The sequence below is a fragment of the Pipistrellus kuhlii genome, unplaced genomic scaffold (genome assembly GCF_014108245.1).
Source record: "Pipistrellus kuhlii isolate mPipKuh1 unplaced genomic scaffold, mPipKuh1.p scaffold_m20_p_2, whole genome shotgun sequence".
NCBI lineage: Eukaryota > Metazoa > Chordata > Mammalia > Chiroptera > Vespertilionidae > Pipistrellus > Pipistrellus kuhlii.
Window position 1 is genome coordinate 98,151,903 of NW_023425515.1, and position 14,717 is coordinate 98,166,619.

At 38.4% G+C, this 14,717-nt stretch overlaps 1 long non-coding RNA gene across 1 annotated transcript in view; it reads left to right on the top strand.

Moving 5' to 3' along the window:
- The window catches only part of LOC123652659, a 149,832-nt gene that overhangs the window by 117,619 nt on the left and 17,496 nt on the right, over positions 1-14,717 (top strand). The gene's annotated exons all lie outside the window — the stretch shown is intronic.

The following is a 14,717-nucleotide window of genomic DNA, read 5'->3' on the forward strand; positions in this document are numbered from 1 at the left end:
GTGGAGGGGCAGTTGAGGGCAATCAGATCAGCAGGAGGGCATTTAGGGGTGATCAGGCAGCAAGGCGGGGTGCAGTTGGGGGTGATCAGGCTGGCAAGAAGAGTGGATAGGGGAGATCAGGCAGGCAGGCAGGTGAGCAGCTAGGAGCCAGTGGTCTGGATTATGAGAGGGATGTTTGGCTGCTGGTTGTGGGATCAGGCCTAAACCCACAATTGGACATCCTCCTAGGGGTCCCAGATTGGAGAGGGTATAGGCCAGGCTGAGAGAGACACACCTTCTGGAGAGTAGGCCACTTAGTGGCTTATAATAAAATATTGTTTTATTTTTGGACTTGTGATTAAGTCTTTGCTATAAACTGAATGTTTTTATTCCCTCCAAAATGTATGAATTAATTACCCCAATGTGATGGTATTTGGAGGAAGGCCCTTTGGAAGAGGGATAGGCCAGCACTTTGATCTTGGGCTTACTAGCCTCCAGAACTGTGAAAAATAAAAGTTTGTTGTTTAAGCCACTAGTCTATAGTAGTTTTGTAACAGCAGCCCAAATAGATTAAGATAGTAATTTGGTACTGAGAAGGGAAGTGCTGCTATAAAAAATACCCACATAAGGATGATATGTGGTAGAAAGTTTTATTTGCATAGAATTATATCCCTTGATTTTCAAAGTCCCATTTTCTATCAGATCTGGAAAATGTGCAGCTGGGGATTCAGCAGAGCTAAAAGCAAAGCCAGTGTCCAGTGTTTCCATTCTATGATGGAGTTGAGTCCAGCAGGGTATCAGATTAATTTTAGTTCATCAGTCTCTTTTGTGTGGGGGTCCACATGGCTGTGAGCCATGTGGGTGAATGCATGGGAGCACACCACCTACAAGAAGAGGGTCAAGAGAGAGAACTCTCTTTCTTAGGAGCTTATGTATCTCAGATTTCCCACCCTTGCAGTGGCCAAGCCTGTTCTGGCCAATGACCTGCTCCCACGTGTGACTGACAGATAATCACCTTCCCTTCATCATTTAGAACTTATTGGACATGCATCTATTCTTTCTTTGTCCAGTCCCTTCCCCTGGGATCTGTGGCAAACTGACCTGTAGAATGTCAAATGCTTTCTAACACTAATGTAATGCCTATATTATCTGGTCTTTCCTTTGCTCCTTTTCTGTTATTTAATTAATAACTGAGTTAATTACAATAGTTTCCATTTTACCCTCCTTTCCACTATTTCCCCTTATCAATAATTACTTTATTGAGCATTCATTAATTCATCTCAGAACTATTTCTGAAGACAGAGGGAAATGCAAAGGAAAAAAATACAAAGCTGTTATTCTCAGGGATTCTCAGACTAATGAATCAGAAGACTTTAAAATAAACAAAATTCACATCTTTGAGGACCACAATGGACATGTGTATTCAGTGGAATGTTGTAGGCCATGGTCACTAACACCATCTCATGTGCTGTATATCTTTCTGTCCTATTTAATCACACACTGTAGGCTCAGGTAAACCTCCAGGCACTACTAAAGAGGAATAAGATGCATTTTTCAGTGTTATCTGAAAGTTGAATGCATAGTAAATACAATACAATTGGAGGGGCAATTTAGCAAAATTTTATCAATCCAAGTTGGGATAGTAAACATAGAACCCAGGAGAGTGGTACATGAACAGTGTTCAACCAACATTTGTGGAATGAATGACAAAATTTTTATGTGTATGGGACATTGCACTAAGTGTTCAAGAAGACAAATTAAAAGTTATCTTCTACCAAAACCGGTTTGGCTCAGTGGATAGAGCGTCGGTCTACAGACTGAAAGGTCCCAGGTTCGATTCCGGTCAAGGGCATGTACATTGGTTGTGGGCACATTCCCGGTGGGGGGTGTGCAGAAGGCAGCTGATCGATGTCTCTCTCATCAATGTTTCTAACTCTCTGTCCCTCTCCCTTCCTCTCTGTAAAAGATCAATAAAATATATTTTTTTAAAAAGAAAAAAAGTTATCTTCTATCCCTCAGTAAGGGTAAAGCAAGTAAGTATGTAATTGCAGCACAAAACGAAAGAATTTGTGCATAAAATAAAAATTGTTTTGTTTCAAATGTATATTAACTCCCCCAACTGCATCATGAGATAACCATCAATACCATTTTTCAAAGGATATAACAATAAAATAGGTCCAAAAGGAGGAGCATCCCTGAGGCCTGGAAAAACACACAGCCGGGAGGTCCATCGAGCAGCTGAGACGCCCGAATCGGCACGGGCGCGTGGAATCGGGGGAGTTCTTTGGTCACCCACGGAAAGGTAGTGTTGTATTTTGAAACTTTAAATCAACGCAGGAGAAGGAACACCACATAACCAGACATCCTGAGAAGAGAGGCCATGGGGAGACAAAAACATAGTCCGCACATGAAAGAAAAGCAGGCATCACCAGAAAAGGAAGTAAACGAGCCCGAGGTAAGAGACCTACCAGAGCAAGAATTCAGAATAATGATCATAGGATGGCTAAAAAGAATGGAAGAGAAATTTGACAATAACCAAGAAGAAATGAGGAAGATCCATGAGGAATTGAAGAAGAGCCATGAGGAACTGAAGAAGAACCAAGGAGAAATGAAAAATGACATCGCTACCATGAAGAACTCAATAGAAAGCATCAAGAGTAGACTAGATGAAGCAGAGGACCGCATCAGTGAGCTAGAAGATAAGATGGAAAAAAATACCCAAGTAGAGCAGCTTCTGGAAAAAAAGATTAAAAAGCAGGAGGAGAGCCTACGGGAGCTTTGGGACAATACAAAACAAAATAATATTCGAATAATAGGGGTTCCAGAAGGAAAGGAAACTGAGGTAGACATGGAAAAAGTATTTCAAGAAATAATGACAGAAAACTTTCCTGAAATAGAGAAGAAAAAACCCACACAAATCCAAGATGCTCGCAGAGTCCCAAGCAAAATGAATCCCAGAAGAGAGACTCCAAGGCACATTATAATTAAATTGGCAAACAACAATGACAAAGGAAGAATCTTAAAAGCAGCCAGAGAGAGACAGAAAGTTACATACAAAGGAACCCCCATCAGACTAGCAACTGATTTCTCAACAGAAACTTATCAGGCCAGAAGGGAATGGGATGAAATATACAAAGTCATGCAAAGGAAGGGTCTGAATCCAAGAATACTGTACCCAACAAGGCTATCAATCAAAATTGAAGGGGAAATCAGGAGCTTCACAGACAAAAAAAGACTGAAGGAATTTATCTCCACCAAACCAGCAATGCAAGAAATGCTAAAGGGTCTACTATAAAAATAAAGAAATAGGAAGTGAAGAAGGAACACGGATATAGAATAAAAATGGCGTCAAATGTGTACCTATCAATAATAACCTTAAATGTAAGTGGATTAAATGCTCCAATCAAAAGACATAGGGTAACAGATTGGATAAGAAAACAAGACCCATACCTCAGTTGTCTACAAGAAACCCACCTCAGAAAAAAAGATGCACACAGGCTGAGGGTGAAGGGATGGAAAAAAGTTTTCCAGGCAAATGGAAATGAAAAAAAAGCTGGGGTAGCAATACTTATATCTGACAAATTAGATCTCAGAGTGAAGGACATAATAAGAGATAATGAAGGCCACTTCATAATACTAAAGGGAACAATCCAACAAGAAGAAATAACCCTGGTAAATATATATGCACCCAATACAGGAGCAATCAAATACATAAAAAAAAAAACTGCTGGAGGACATTAAGAGAGAGATTAATAACAATACAATCATAGTAGGAGATTTTAATACCCCACTGTCACCCTTCGACAAATCATCTAAACAAGAAAAACAGCAAAGAAATATCAATCATAACTGACTCACTAGACCAGATGGAATTAATTGACATCTTCAGAACACTCCACCCCAAAGCCACAGAATATACATTCTTCTCAAGTGCACATGGGACATTCTCAAAGATAGACCACATTTTGGGTCATAGGCAAAGTCTCTTCAAATTCAAGAAGATAGAAATCATATCAAGTATCTTCTCAGACCATAATGGCATAAAACTGGAAATTAACTACAATAAAAAAATAATCCAAAGAAATCAAACACATGTAGACTAAACAGCACGATATTAAACAAGGACTGGGTTACCAGAGAAATCAAGGAAGAAATTAAAAACATCCTGGAAACAAATGACAATGAAAACACAACAATCCAAAATCTATGGGACACAGCAAAAGCAGTCTTGAGAGGGAAGTTCATATCCTTACAAGCCTATTGCAAAAAACTAGAAAAAAGGGTAACAGATGATCTAACTCTACAACTCAAAGAGTTAGAAAAGGAGCAACAAGAAAAGCCCAGTGTAAGCAGAAGGAAGGAAATAACAAAAATCAGGGCACAGATAAACGACATAGAGACCAAAAAAACAATACATAAGATCAACAAAACCAAGAGCTGGTTCTTTGAAAGAATAAACAAGATAGATGAACCTCTAGCCAGGCTAACTAAGAAACAAAGGGAGAGGACCCAAATAAACAAAACCAGAAATGAAAGGTGAAATAACAACAGACCCCACCGAAATACTATGGATTGTTACAAAATACTATGAACAACTCTACTCCAACAAACTGAACAACCTGGAGGAAATGGACATATTCCTAGAAAAATACAAACTCAAAACTCGATCAGGAAGAATCTAAAAATCTCAATAGACCAGTGACTTGGGAAGAAATTGAAACAGTCATCAGAAAGCTTCCAGCAAACAAAAGCCCAGGGCCAGATGGCTTCACAGGAGAGTTTTACCAAACATTGAAGGAAGAACTAAAACCTATCCTCCTCAGACTATTCCAAAAAATTCAAGAGGAAGGAACACTTCCAAACTCCTTCTATGAAGCCAGCATCACCCTAATACCAAAACCAGATAAAGACAACTCAATGAAAGAGAATTACAGGCCAATATCTCTCATGAACATAGATGCCAAAATCCTCAACAAAATCCTAGCAAATTGGCTCCAGCAGAGCATCACAAAGATCATACACCATGACCAAGTAGGATTTATTCCAGGAATGCAAGGTTGGTACAATATCCGCAAATCAATAAATGTGATACATCACATAAACAAATTTAAAGATAAAAATCATATAGTCATATCAATTGATGCAGAAAAAGCATTTGATAAAATCCAACACCCTTTCCTGATAAAAACTCTTAACAAGGTAGGAGTACAAGGATCATACCTCAACATAATAAAAGCTATATATGATAAACCCACAGCCAACATTATACTCAATGGGCAAAAACTAAAACCATTCCCTCTAAGAACAGGAACAAGACAGGGATGCCCACTTTCGCCACTCCTGTTTGACATAGTACTGGAAGTACTAGGCATTGCAATTAGACAAGAGGAGGAAATAAAAGGCATCCAAATTGGAAAAGAAGAAGTAAAGTTATCCTTATTTGCAGATGACATGATATTGTACATAAAGAACCCAAAAGACTCCATTAAGAAACTAATTGACTTAATAAATGAATTTGGCAATGTAGCAGGATACAAAATTATTGCCAAGAAATCCATGGCATTTCTATACACCAACAGTGAAACTGCAGAAACAGAGACTATAAAAGCAATTCCATTTACCATCGCACCAAAAAAATTAAGATACCTAGGAATAAATTTAACTAAGGAAGTAAAGGATCTATATGCAGAAAATTACAGGACATTGAAAAAAGAGATAGAGGATGATGTAAGGAGATGGAAGAACATACCATGTTCATGGATTGGTAGAATCAACATCATCAAAATGTCCATACTTCCTAAAGCAATCTATAGGTTCAATGCACTCCCCATTAAAATACCAAGGGCATATTTCACTGACCTAGAAAGAACTCTCCAAAAGTTCATTTGGAACAATAAAAGACCCCAAATAGCCACAGCAATCCTGAGAAAGAAGGGTAAAGTAGGAGGGATCTCAATACCGGACTTCAAACTGTATTACAAAGCCACTGTTCTCAAAACAGCCTGGTACTGGCACAAGAACAGACATATAGATCAATGGAATAGAATCGAGAACCCAGATATCAACCCAAATCAATATGCTCAATTAATATTTGACAAAGGAGGCACAAATATACAATGGAGTCAAGACAGTTTCTTCAATAAATGGTGTTGGGAAAATTGGGTAGACACATGCAAAAGAATGAAACTAGATCACCAACTTACACCATACACAAAAACAAACTCAAAATGGATACAGGACTTAAACATCAGATGGGAAACCATAAAAATACTAGAAGCATCCACAGGCAGTAAAATCTCAGATGTATGCCAATAGAACTTCTTCACTGATACTGCCCCTAGGGTAATGGAAGCTAAAGAGAAAATAAACAAATGGGACTACATCAAAATAAAAAGCTTTTTTACAGCAAAAGAAACCATCAAGAAAACAACAAGAGAGCCCACGGTGTGGGAGAACATATTTGCAAATAACACCACTGATAAAGGTTTAATCTCTAACATCTACAGACAGCTGATACAACTAAATAAAAGGAAGATGAATGATCCAATTAAGAAATGGGCAAGGGACCTAAATAGAATATTTTCAAAAGAAGACAGAAGGAAGGCCAAAAGGCACATGAAAACATGCTCAAAGTCACTAATTATCCGAGAGATGCAAATCAAAACAACAATGTGGTACCATCTCACACCTGTCAGAATGGCCAACATCAACAAATCGACAAACGACAAGTGTTGGCGAGGTTGCGGAGTAAAAGGAACCCTCATGCACTGCTGGTGGGAATGCAGACTGGTGCAACCACTGTGGAGAACAGTGTGGAGTTTCCTCAAAAAACTGAAAATGGAACTCCCATTTGACCCAGTAATCCCACTCCTACGAATATATCCCAAGAAACTAGAAACACCAATCAGAAAGGATATATGCACCCCTATGTTCATAGCAGCACAATCTACAATAGCCAGAATTTGGAAACAGCCTAGGTGCCCATCAGCAGATGATTGGATCCAAAAACTATGGTACATCTACACAATGGAATACTATGCTGCCATAAAGAAGAAGGAATTCTCATCATTTGCAGCAACCTGGATGGAATTGGAGAACATCATGCTGAGTGAAATAAGCCAATCAATGAAAGAGAAACACCACATGACCTCACTCATTTGTGGATAGTAAAGAGCATTATAAACTGATGAACCAAAAGATAGATATAGAGACAGTAAAGCAACAAGCAGATTGTCAAATTATAGCGGGGAGGGGAGGAGGATCTGGGGGAGATAATAGATCAACCGAAGGACTTGTATACATGCATATAAGTACAACCAATGGACATAAAACTATGGGGAGGGAGGGGATATGGGGGAGGGAAAGAGGGGGGCAAAAAAAATCATTAAAATATGTAAAATAAATAAATAAATAAATTTAAAAAAAATTCTTAAAACAAAACAAAACAAAACAAAAAACAATAAAATAGGTCCAGAGCCATGGAGGCATGGAACAAACTGACATCCCAGAGGGGAAGTGGGGGTTGAGGGAGTGGAGAGACAGGAAGAGATTAACCAAAGAATTTATATACATATATGTGTAACCAATGGACAGAGACAATAGTGTGGTGAAGGAGATAACCAAGATTGCGGTGTAGGTAAATGCCTATACTCACTGCCTCCCACAACCACATCAAAATTGCAACTATAGTCGAAACCGGTTTGGCTCATTGGATAGACTGTCGGCCTGCGGACTGAAGGGTCCCTGGTTCGATTCTGGTCAAGGGCATGTACCTTGGTTGCGGGCATATCCCCAGTGGGAGGTGTGCAAGAGGCAGCTGATAGCTGATCAATGACTCTCATCGATGTTTCTAGTTCTCTATCTCTCTCCCTTCCTCTCTATAAAAAATCAATAAAATATATTTTTTCAAAATTTGCAACTAAAATACAGAATAACCATCATTCAGAACTACCTGAAATATGGCTGAATGGAAATAAATAAGAAAGCACATTGAGATTGGTAGGAGGGGAAGAGGTACAGATTGGGCTGGACCAGCACCTACATTTGCTGATTTTTTAAACAGGATGGCAACCATCTCTGCAAAGGCCACCTATGAGGGACAAGGGATCCTAGCCCCATATCAGACTGCCAGCCCAGGCTCCCAGAGCTGGGAAAAGAAGTTCCCATGACCATGGACTATAAATACCAGTGGAAATTGTAGCTGAGAGACACAGAGGCTATGGGAGACCCAGTTGTTCCTCTTAAAGGGCCCGTGCACAGACTTACATGATCCAGCTTTCTCTGAGCTTCAGAGCTAGGCTAGAGTACCCAGACACATCCAAGGAGGAACTAGATTACTAGCATCAAGTCAGGAACTTGGGAGTGGCTTTCTCAGAGAGTGAGGTGCTTGCAAGAGTCATTGTTCCTTGGCTGGGACCTCTTCTGTCACAGGACTGACTGGCAGCCATATCTGTTTACTGTTCCCTGATGACTCCCTGAAACTCCACCCAATTTAATTTTCAGCCCCACCCAACCTGTTGCAGTGTTTTTTGCAGATGAATGGCCTGTCCTTGCTCAGGCTAAAATCTCTCAAACAAGCTGCAGCTGGACTGGTGTGCCCCAAACCTATCAAAAAGAGGCCCAAGAATCTGCTTCACAGATGGGCCTCACATAGGCACCTTCAAGCCCAATACAAATAGCTCCTGCAGGGTGGCCCCAGGCTGACTTTGCACCTCCCCAGAGCCAGGACACCCAGCTGACAGTTTCAGACCATACCAGATTGCAATTCTACACATCCATAAGAGGGAGACTCAGTGAGAACCAAAGCCCCCTGAAGAAAATCCTGTTCCATGGGCTATTTTCTGCATAGAAACTCTTCAACTATAGTCACAGATGGTCTTCACAGCCAGTTGGCTCAGAGGTGAATTTTTCCCAGTGACACAGCAATCAAGGCTCACTGCAACACTGCACACAGCCCACACAGGAGCACACATGGAATACCCAGCTCAAGTGACTAGAGGCACTTGGACCTACAGAATACCTACTACACAAGGCCACTCTACCAATTCCAGGAGACATAGCAGCTCTACCTAATACACAGAAACAAACACAAAGAACCAGCCAAAATGGAAGAAATGAAAGCCAACAAACTTTTGGATACACAGTTCAAAACCATGGTTGTAAGGTTACTCAGGGATTTTCATGAAACTTTAAGGGATCTTAGGAAGAAAATCAAAGACACGAAAAAGGACCAGTCAATAAAGAATAATTTACAGCCAAAACGGTTTGGCTCAGTGGATAGAGCATTGGCCTGTGGACTGAAGGGTCCCAGGTTCAATTCTGGTTGAGGGCATGTACCTTGGCTGCAGGCACATTCCCAGTGAGGGGTGTGCAGGAGGCAGCTGATCGTTGTTTCTCTCTCATCAATATTTCTAACTCTCTATCTCCCTTCCTCTCTGTAAAAAAAGCAATAAAATATATTTTTTAAAAAGAATAATCTACAGGGATTTAACAGTAGAGTGGAGGATTCTGCTTATCAAATAATGAGGTGGAATACAAGGAAGCAAAAAACACCCAACTAGAAAAGCAAAACAACAACAACAAAAAAGATCCAAAAACATGAAGAGAGTGTAAGGAGCCTCTGGGACAACTTCAAGCTTACCAACAGTCACATTATGGGAGTGCCAAAAGAAGAGAAAGAGCAAGATATTGAAAACCTTTTTGGAGAAATAATGACAGAAAACTTGCCCACCTGGTGAAAGAAATAGATTTACATGTTTAGGAAGCACAGAGGGTCCCAAACAAGAGAAACCCAAAGAGGCCCATGCCAAGACACATCATAATTAAAATGCCAAGGGTTAAAGACAAAGAGAGAATCTTAAAAGCAGTAAGAGAAAAGCAGTTAGTAAATTACAAGGAGGACACTCACACAACTGTCAGATGATTGCTCAACAGAAACTTTGCAGACTAGAAAGGAGTAGCAGGAAATATTCAAAGTGATGAATACCAAGGACCTACAACCAGGATTATTCTACCCAAAAAAGCTTTCATTTAGAATTGAAAGTCAGATGAAGAACTTCACAAACAAGAAAAAGCTAAAGGAATTCATCACCACCAAGCCAGTATTACATGAAATGTTGAAGAGTATTTTTGAAGAAAAAGAGGAAAAAGAAGAAGGGAGAGAAGGAGGAGGAGGAAGAGGAAGAAGAGGAAGAGAAGAAGAAGAAATATATAAACAATAAAAAGGCAATAAATACATATCTATCATTGCATCTAAACATCAAAATAAACAAACAAGAAATCTAATGAGCCAAATTAACTTGTGAATAAAATAAAGTCAGAGGCATGGAGTATGGAACAAACCAATGAATCTCAGAGGAAAGGGGGGTGGGAAGAGATTAACCAAAGATTTTACCTATGATCACAGAGATTAGCAGGGTGGAAACCAGGTGGAGGAAGGCAATGTTGGGGGTAGGGGTGGGAAGGGAACGGAGACATTTTTAATACTTTCAAAAACAAATATTTTTTTAAAAAGCATTATAATTTTTACATTTAAAAACAAATAAAATAATTTTTAAAGTATACAATTGGTCATGTTACTTCTCAATATAAAAACATTGGGACAGTCAAGGATATTGTAGGAAAAAAATCTAAACTCTTTGGCATAACAGGAGACCCTTCATCCCCTGACCCTTGCTGGCTACACTTCTCAATTGCCTTGATTTCCTCATCTTTAAGGTGGGAAATAAATTACCCATCTTGATATTGTGAGGATTAACCTGTTAACTGGGGAGTTCCCTTTTTAATTACACAACATACAGCAGGCGCATACTCTTTCACTAAGACGTGTCAGTACGTCACTCCCAGTGGACGTAATTTTATATTATTATTTTTTTATTTATACTTAATTAAAATAAATAAAATATATATTTTTCATTTATTTATATATAAAGCACAAAGGAAAATACAAAATTACAAATAGAAAAGAATACCAAAAAAAATGGAAACATCAAATTAAAAAATTATAAATTTTACAAACAATTATAAAGATTACAAAAAATATATATTTTTTATTTTTATACACAATAAAAAATATTAAAAAGTTAACAATTACAGAACAATAAATAAAAGCACACAAATGAAATAGAAATATTGAGTTTAAAAAATTGAAATATAGATGTAAAAATTCAAAACTCAACTTTCGTGTGATATATTTTAAAACAATTGTTGATACATAGTGCTACCTTACAATCCGGATACCAGTATGTAGATTCTTTCCTAACACCTTTTTTGTAGCATACTCGGCATTTCCTGGGTTTAGTTTTTCCTATATCGCTTTTCATTTGTTCTGGAAAATGCCTTTCAACTAAACGTGATGGTTGATGAAGAGCTGCTTGTTGATGTCTTTGGGTGGGTTTTCACTATGTTGTTATCTACCAATTTCTCTACACACTCTATCAAAAAGTGTAATCGATCCAAATGACCTTTATCTTTTTTGTATATAATATATGCATTGAAGCAGCACATATCAATTAATCGTAGAAAAAAATTTTTATAAAATTTTTTTACCCTATTATGGGTAGCCGTGTGGACCACTATAACTCCATCTCCCAGATCTACACCGCCCATATTCTTGTTATAATCCAGGACAACATTCGGTTTTTCTTGCCTTCTTCCTCTCTTTTCAATCATTGTCTTTTTGTCATTATGAATAGAACTGAGCATCAATACGTCTTTTTTATCTTTCCATTTTAAAACCAAATCGTATTTTCCGGCGTTTAAGATGACCCCTAATTTTACAGTTAAAACATAGGTTTAGGCCTATATTCGCTGAATAAGACTACTCCCCACTTCCGAGGCAACACCAGTTCTTTTTTTAATTAAATTTTTAATGAATGACATTTTTCAAACATACCATAATATACCATACATTGATACGATAAATGGAAGGTCTCTTCACAAATGGCAATGCCATGAACTTGACCGAGAAACAAGAAACCCAAAAGAGAACATTAACAATGATGGCATTATCTGGAAAGAAAATTACATGAAGAACTTGCAGAAAACACTTGTTTGTGACTGACTGGGATGATAAGAGGTTTTTCTAGGCAGAGGAGCATTGTGAGCTTAATTTTGAAGGATCCTCATCATGTTCTTCTTAAAAAGAAGAACATGATGAGGATCCTTCAAAATCCTCATCATGTTCAAAATCCTCATCATGTTCTTCTGACATCATAAGTTCATCAATGACCTCTTACAAATGTGGTACATTTGTAAGAGTCATCATATGGATCAAATTCCGAATCAGATGGTGTGGCTTCAGCTTCGGCTTCCCCTTTGTCTTGCCACAAGAAGTCATCCTCCATACCATCCAAAGAATTTGATATGCCACACTTCTTGAAAGACCTGATTACTGTTTCTTCAGTAATATCATTCCAGGCTTTTATGATATGACAAAGTTACACAAAACATCCAATTGTGGCGCATGCATGTTTCCTCCTTTTGTGAATAACTTTTCACTGCTAAACATCCACTCATTCCACTGTTCTCTAATGCGATCTTTAAATGGCTTGTTTAGGCACACATCCCGTGGCTGTACCAATAATGTCAATCCTCCAGGAATAACTGCAGCATCTGTGTTTATTCTTGCCAGCCAGTTCTTTGTGCTGGTAGTTAAATGATCCCTGAACATATCCCACACCAGTAGGCTACGTTCTTGACAAAGTCCACCTGGTTGCCTACTCCATACATTATCAAGCCATAGCTTTACCCCTTCTTCATCCATCCATCCTTTTTCATTCACATGTACAAAAACTCCAACAGGGAACTTGATTTTCAGCATTGTTTTTCTTTTAAAAATAATCATTGGTAGTACCACTGTAAAACTGGACTTCTCATGTCCTGTTGTTTTAATTAACACTGTTTTTGCACCTTTTGGATTAACAGTTTTATTTCCAATCATATCGAAATTCATAGGAGTTTCATCCATATTTCTGATCTGACTTAATGCATAGCCATGTTTCTTACGCTGTTGTATTACATATTGATGGAAAAGACTTACTTTGCCATCAAGATCTGCAGGTAATTTTTGTGCAGTTTTGGTCTTTTGCCTCAGTACCAGATTGTGCCTTTTCAAGAACCTAGTACTCCAGGATACAGTGGCCTTAAATCCTTTGCTGTTATCTGGGTTAGATTTGACCCACTGAAGTGCAAACATACGTATTTTGTTTCGTGTCTCTACATAACCATTTTGACGATGCTCAAGAACCATGTCTGCTACATGCTTTTCAAGTTCTGGCCAATAAGGGGTGCCTCTTCTTAATGCACACTTACTCCTTGGCATACTCTTTAATGCATCTTCATTTGCTTTCCAGTCTCAAACCATCTTTTCTGTTACTCCATATTGTCTTGCCGCAGCACAGTTATTGTGTTCCTTGGCAAAGTTTACAACTTTCAGTTTGAAACTGGCTTCAAATTTTATTCTTCTTGCTGGAGCCATGATAGGTTCTTTTCTACCAGCCATTTGTTGTACACCCACTAATCTTTTAGGCCGGGGTTATACAGTACTGTAGCTTCAGCTACACACATAATGTTCTATTACGGTACCTTTTAACTCACTGTATGTGTCCTGATACAGCAGCTTTGGCTACACAGACGTTCCTGTGCTGCAACTGTATGTACCACGGTGAGCCAAACACAACAAGCAAAGGTTCAAAGGTTATAATAGTCCACCTCTCTGACTCTGGCCAATCTGAGCAGGCTTTTTACTAGAGCACAGTGTAGCTTTGGGTACAGAACATGTATAATTTGCATGCATAAAAAGCCTGCTTGGATTGGCTGAGTTAGAGAGGCAGTCCGTGCAGCCTTGCAGTGATTGGTGCGGGATCAAGTTGGAAAATTCATTTAGCGGCATATCAAGACGTTTTTTCAGGATATACTCGGCGTATAAGATGACCCCCAATTTTCGGTTGACTTTTTTTCGTTTCAAAAGTCGTCTTATACGCCGGAAAATACGGTAAGTTTGTCTTTGATTCTTACATATGTTCATTTTTCTGTAATTTTTTTGTTTTTATTTCACTGGGGATTCTGACTCTGTTTATCCTCATTGTTCCAACAATGTCTGTATTGTTTTGACACAAGAGTTCAGCCAAATGAATTGACGTATAGAAATTATCTAAGTAAATCCTATACCCTTTATTCAGTAAGTCATGTGTTAACTCCAAAACAATTCTTGTTGATTGTTTTTCTTGTGGGTAGTTCGAACCATAATTTGTGTTCTTGCCTGTGTATAAAATTATATTTTGTATGTATCCAGATTGGCTTTCACTCAAAATAAACAACTTCATTCCAAATCTAGCTCTTTTTGTAGATATATGTTGTTTCCAAGATAAATTCCCTTTCCATAATAAAAGAGATTCATCTACGCATATTTCTCGTTCACATACATAAAAACTTTTAAACTTTTCTGACAAATTGTTGATGATTGGATCAATTTTATATTTTTTTATTATATAAAGGTTGGAGATATAAAAAATATAAGTAAATAATATATAATAGGAAAATAAGTGGGTAAGTGTAAACACGTACCAGTCACTGCTCACCCAGAACATGTCCACCACTCTCAATACTGATTCCCTCCCTGTCTTAAATTCATCTCAAGACATGTATGGATGACTAATACCTTTGTTGTTTGGAAATATACGTACCGCCCATTTCCGGGCGCAACATATATTTCAAGGACGTATTCATACGTCCTACCC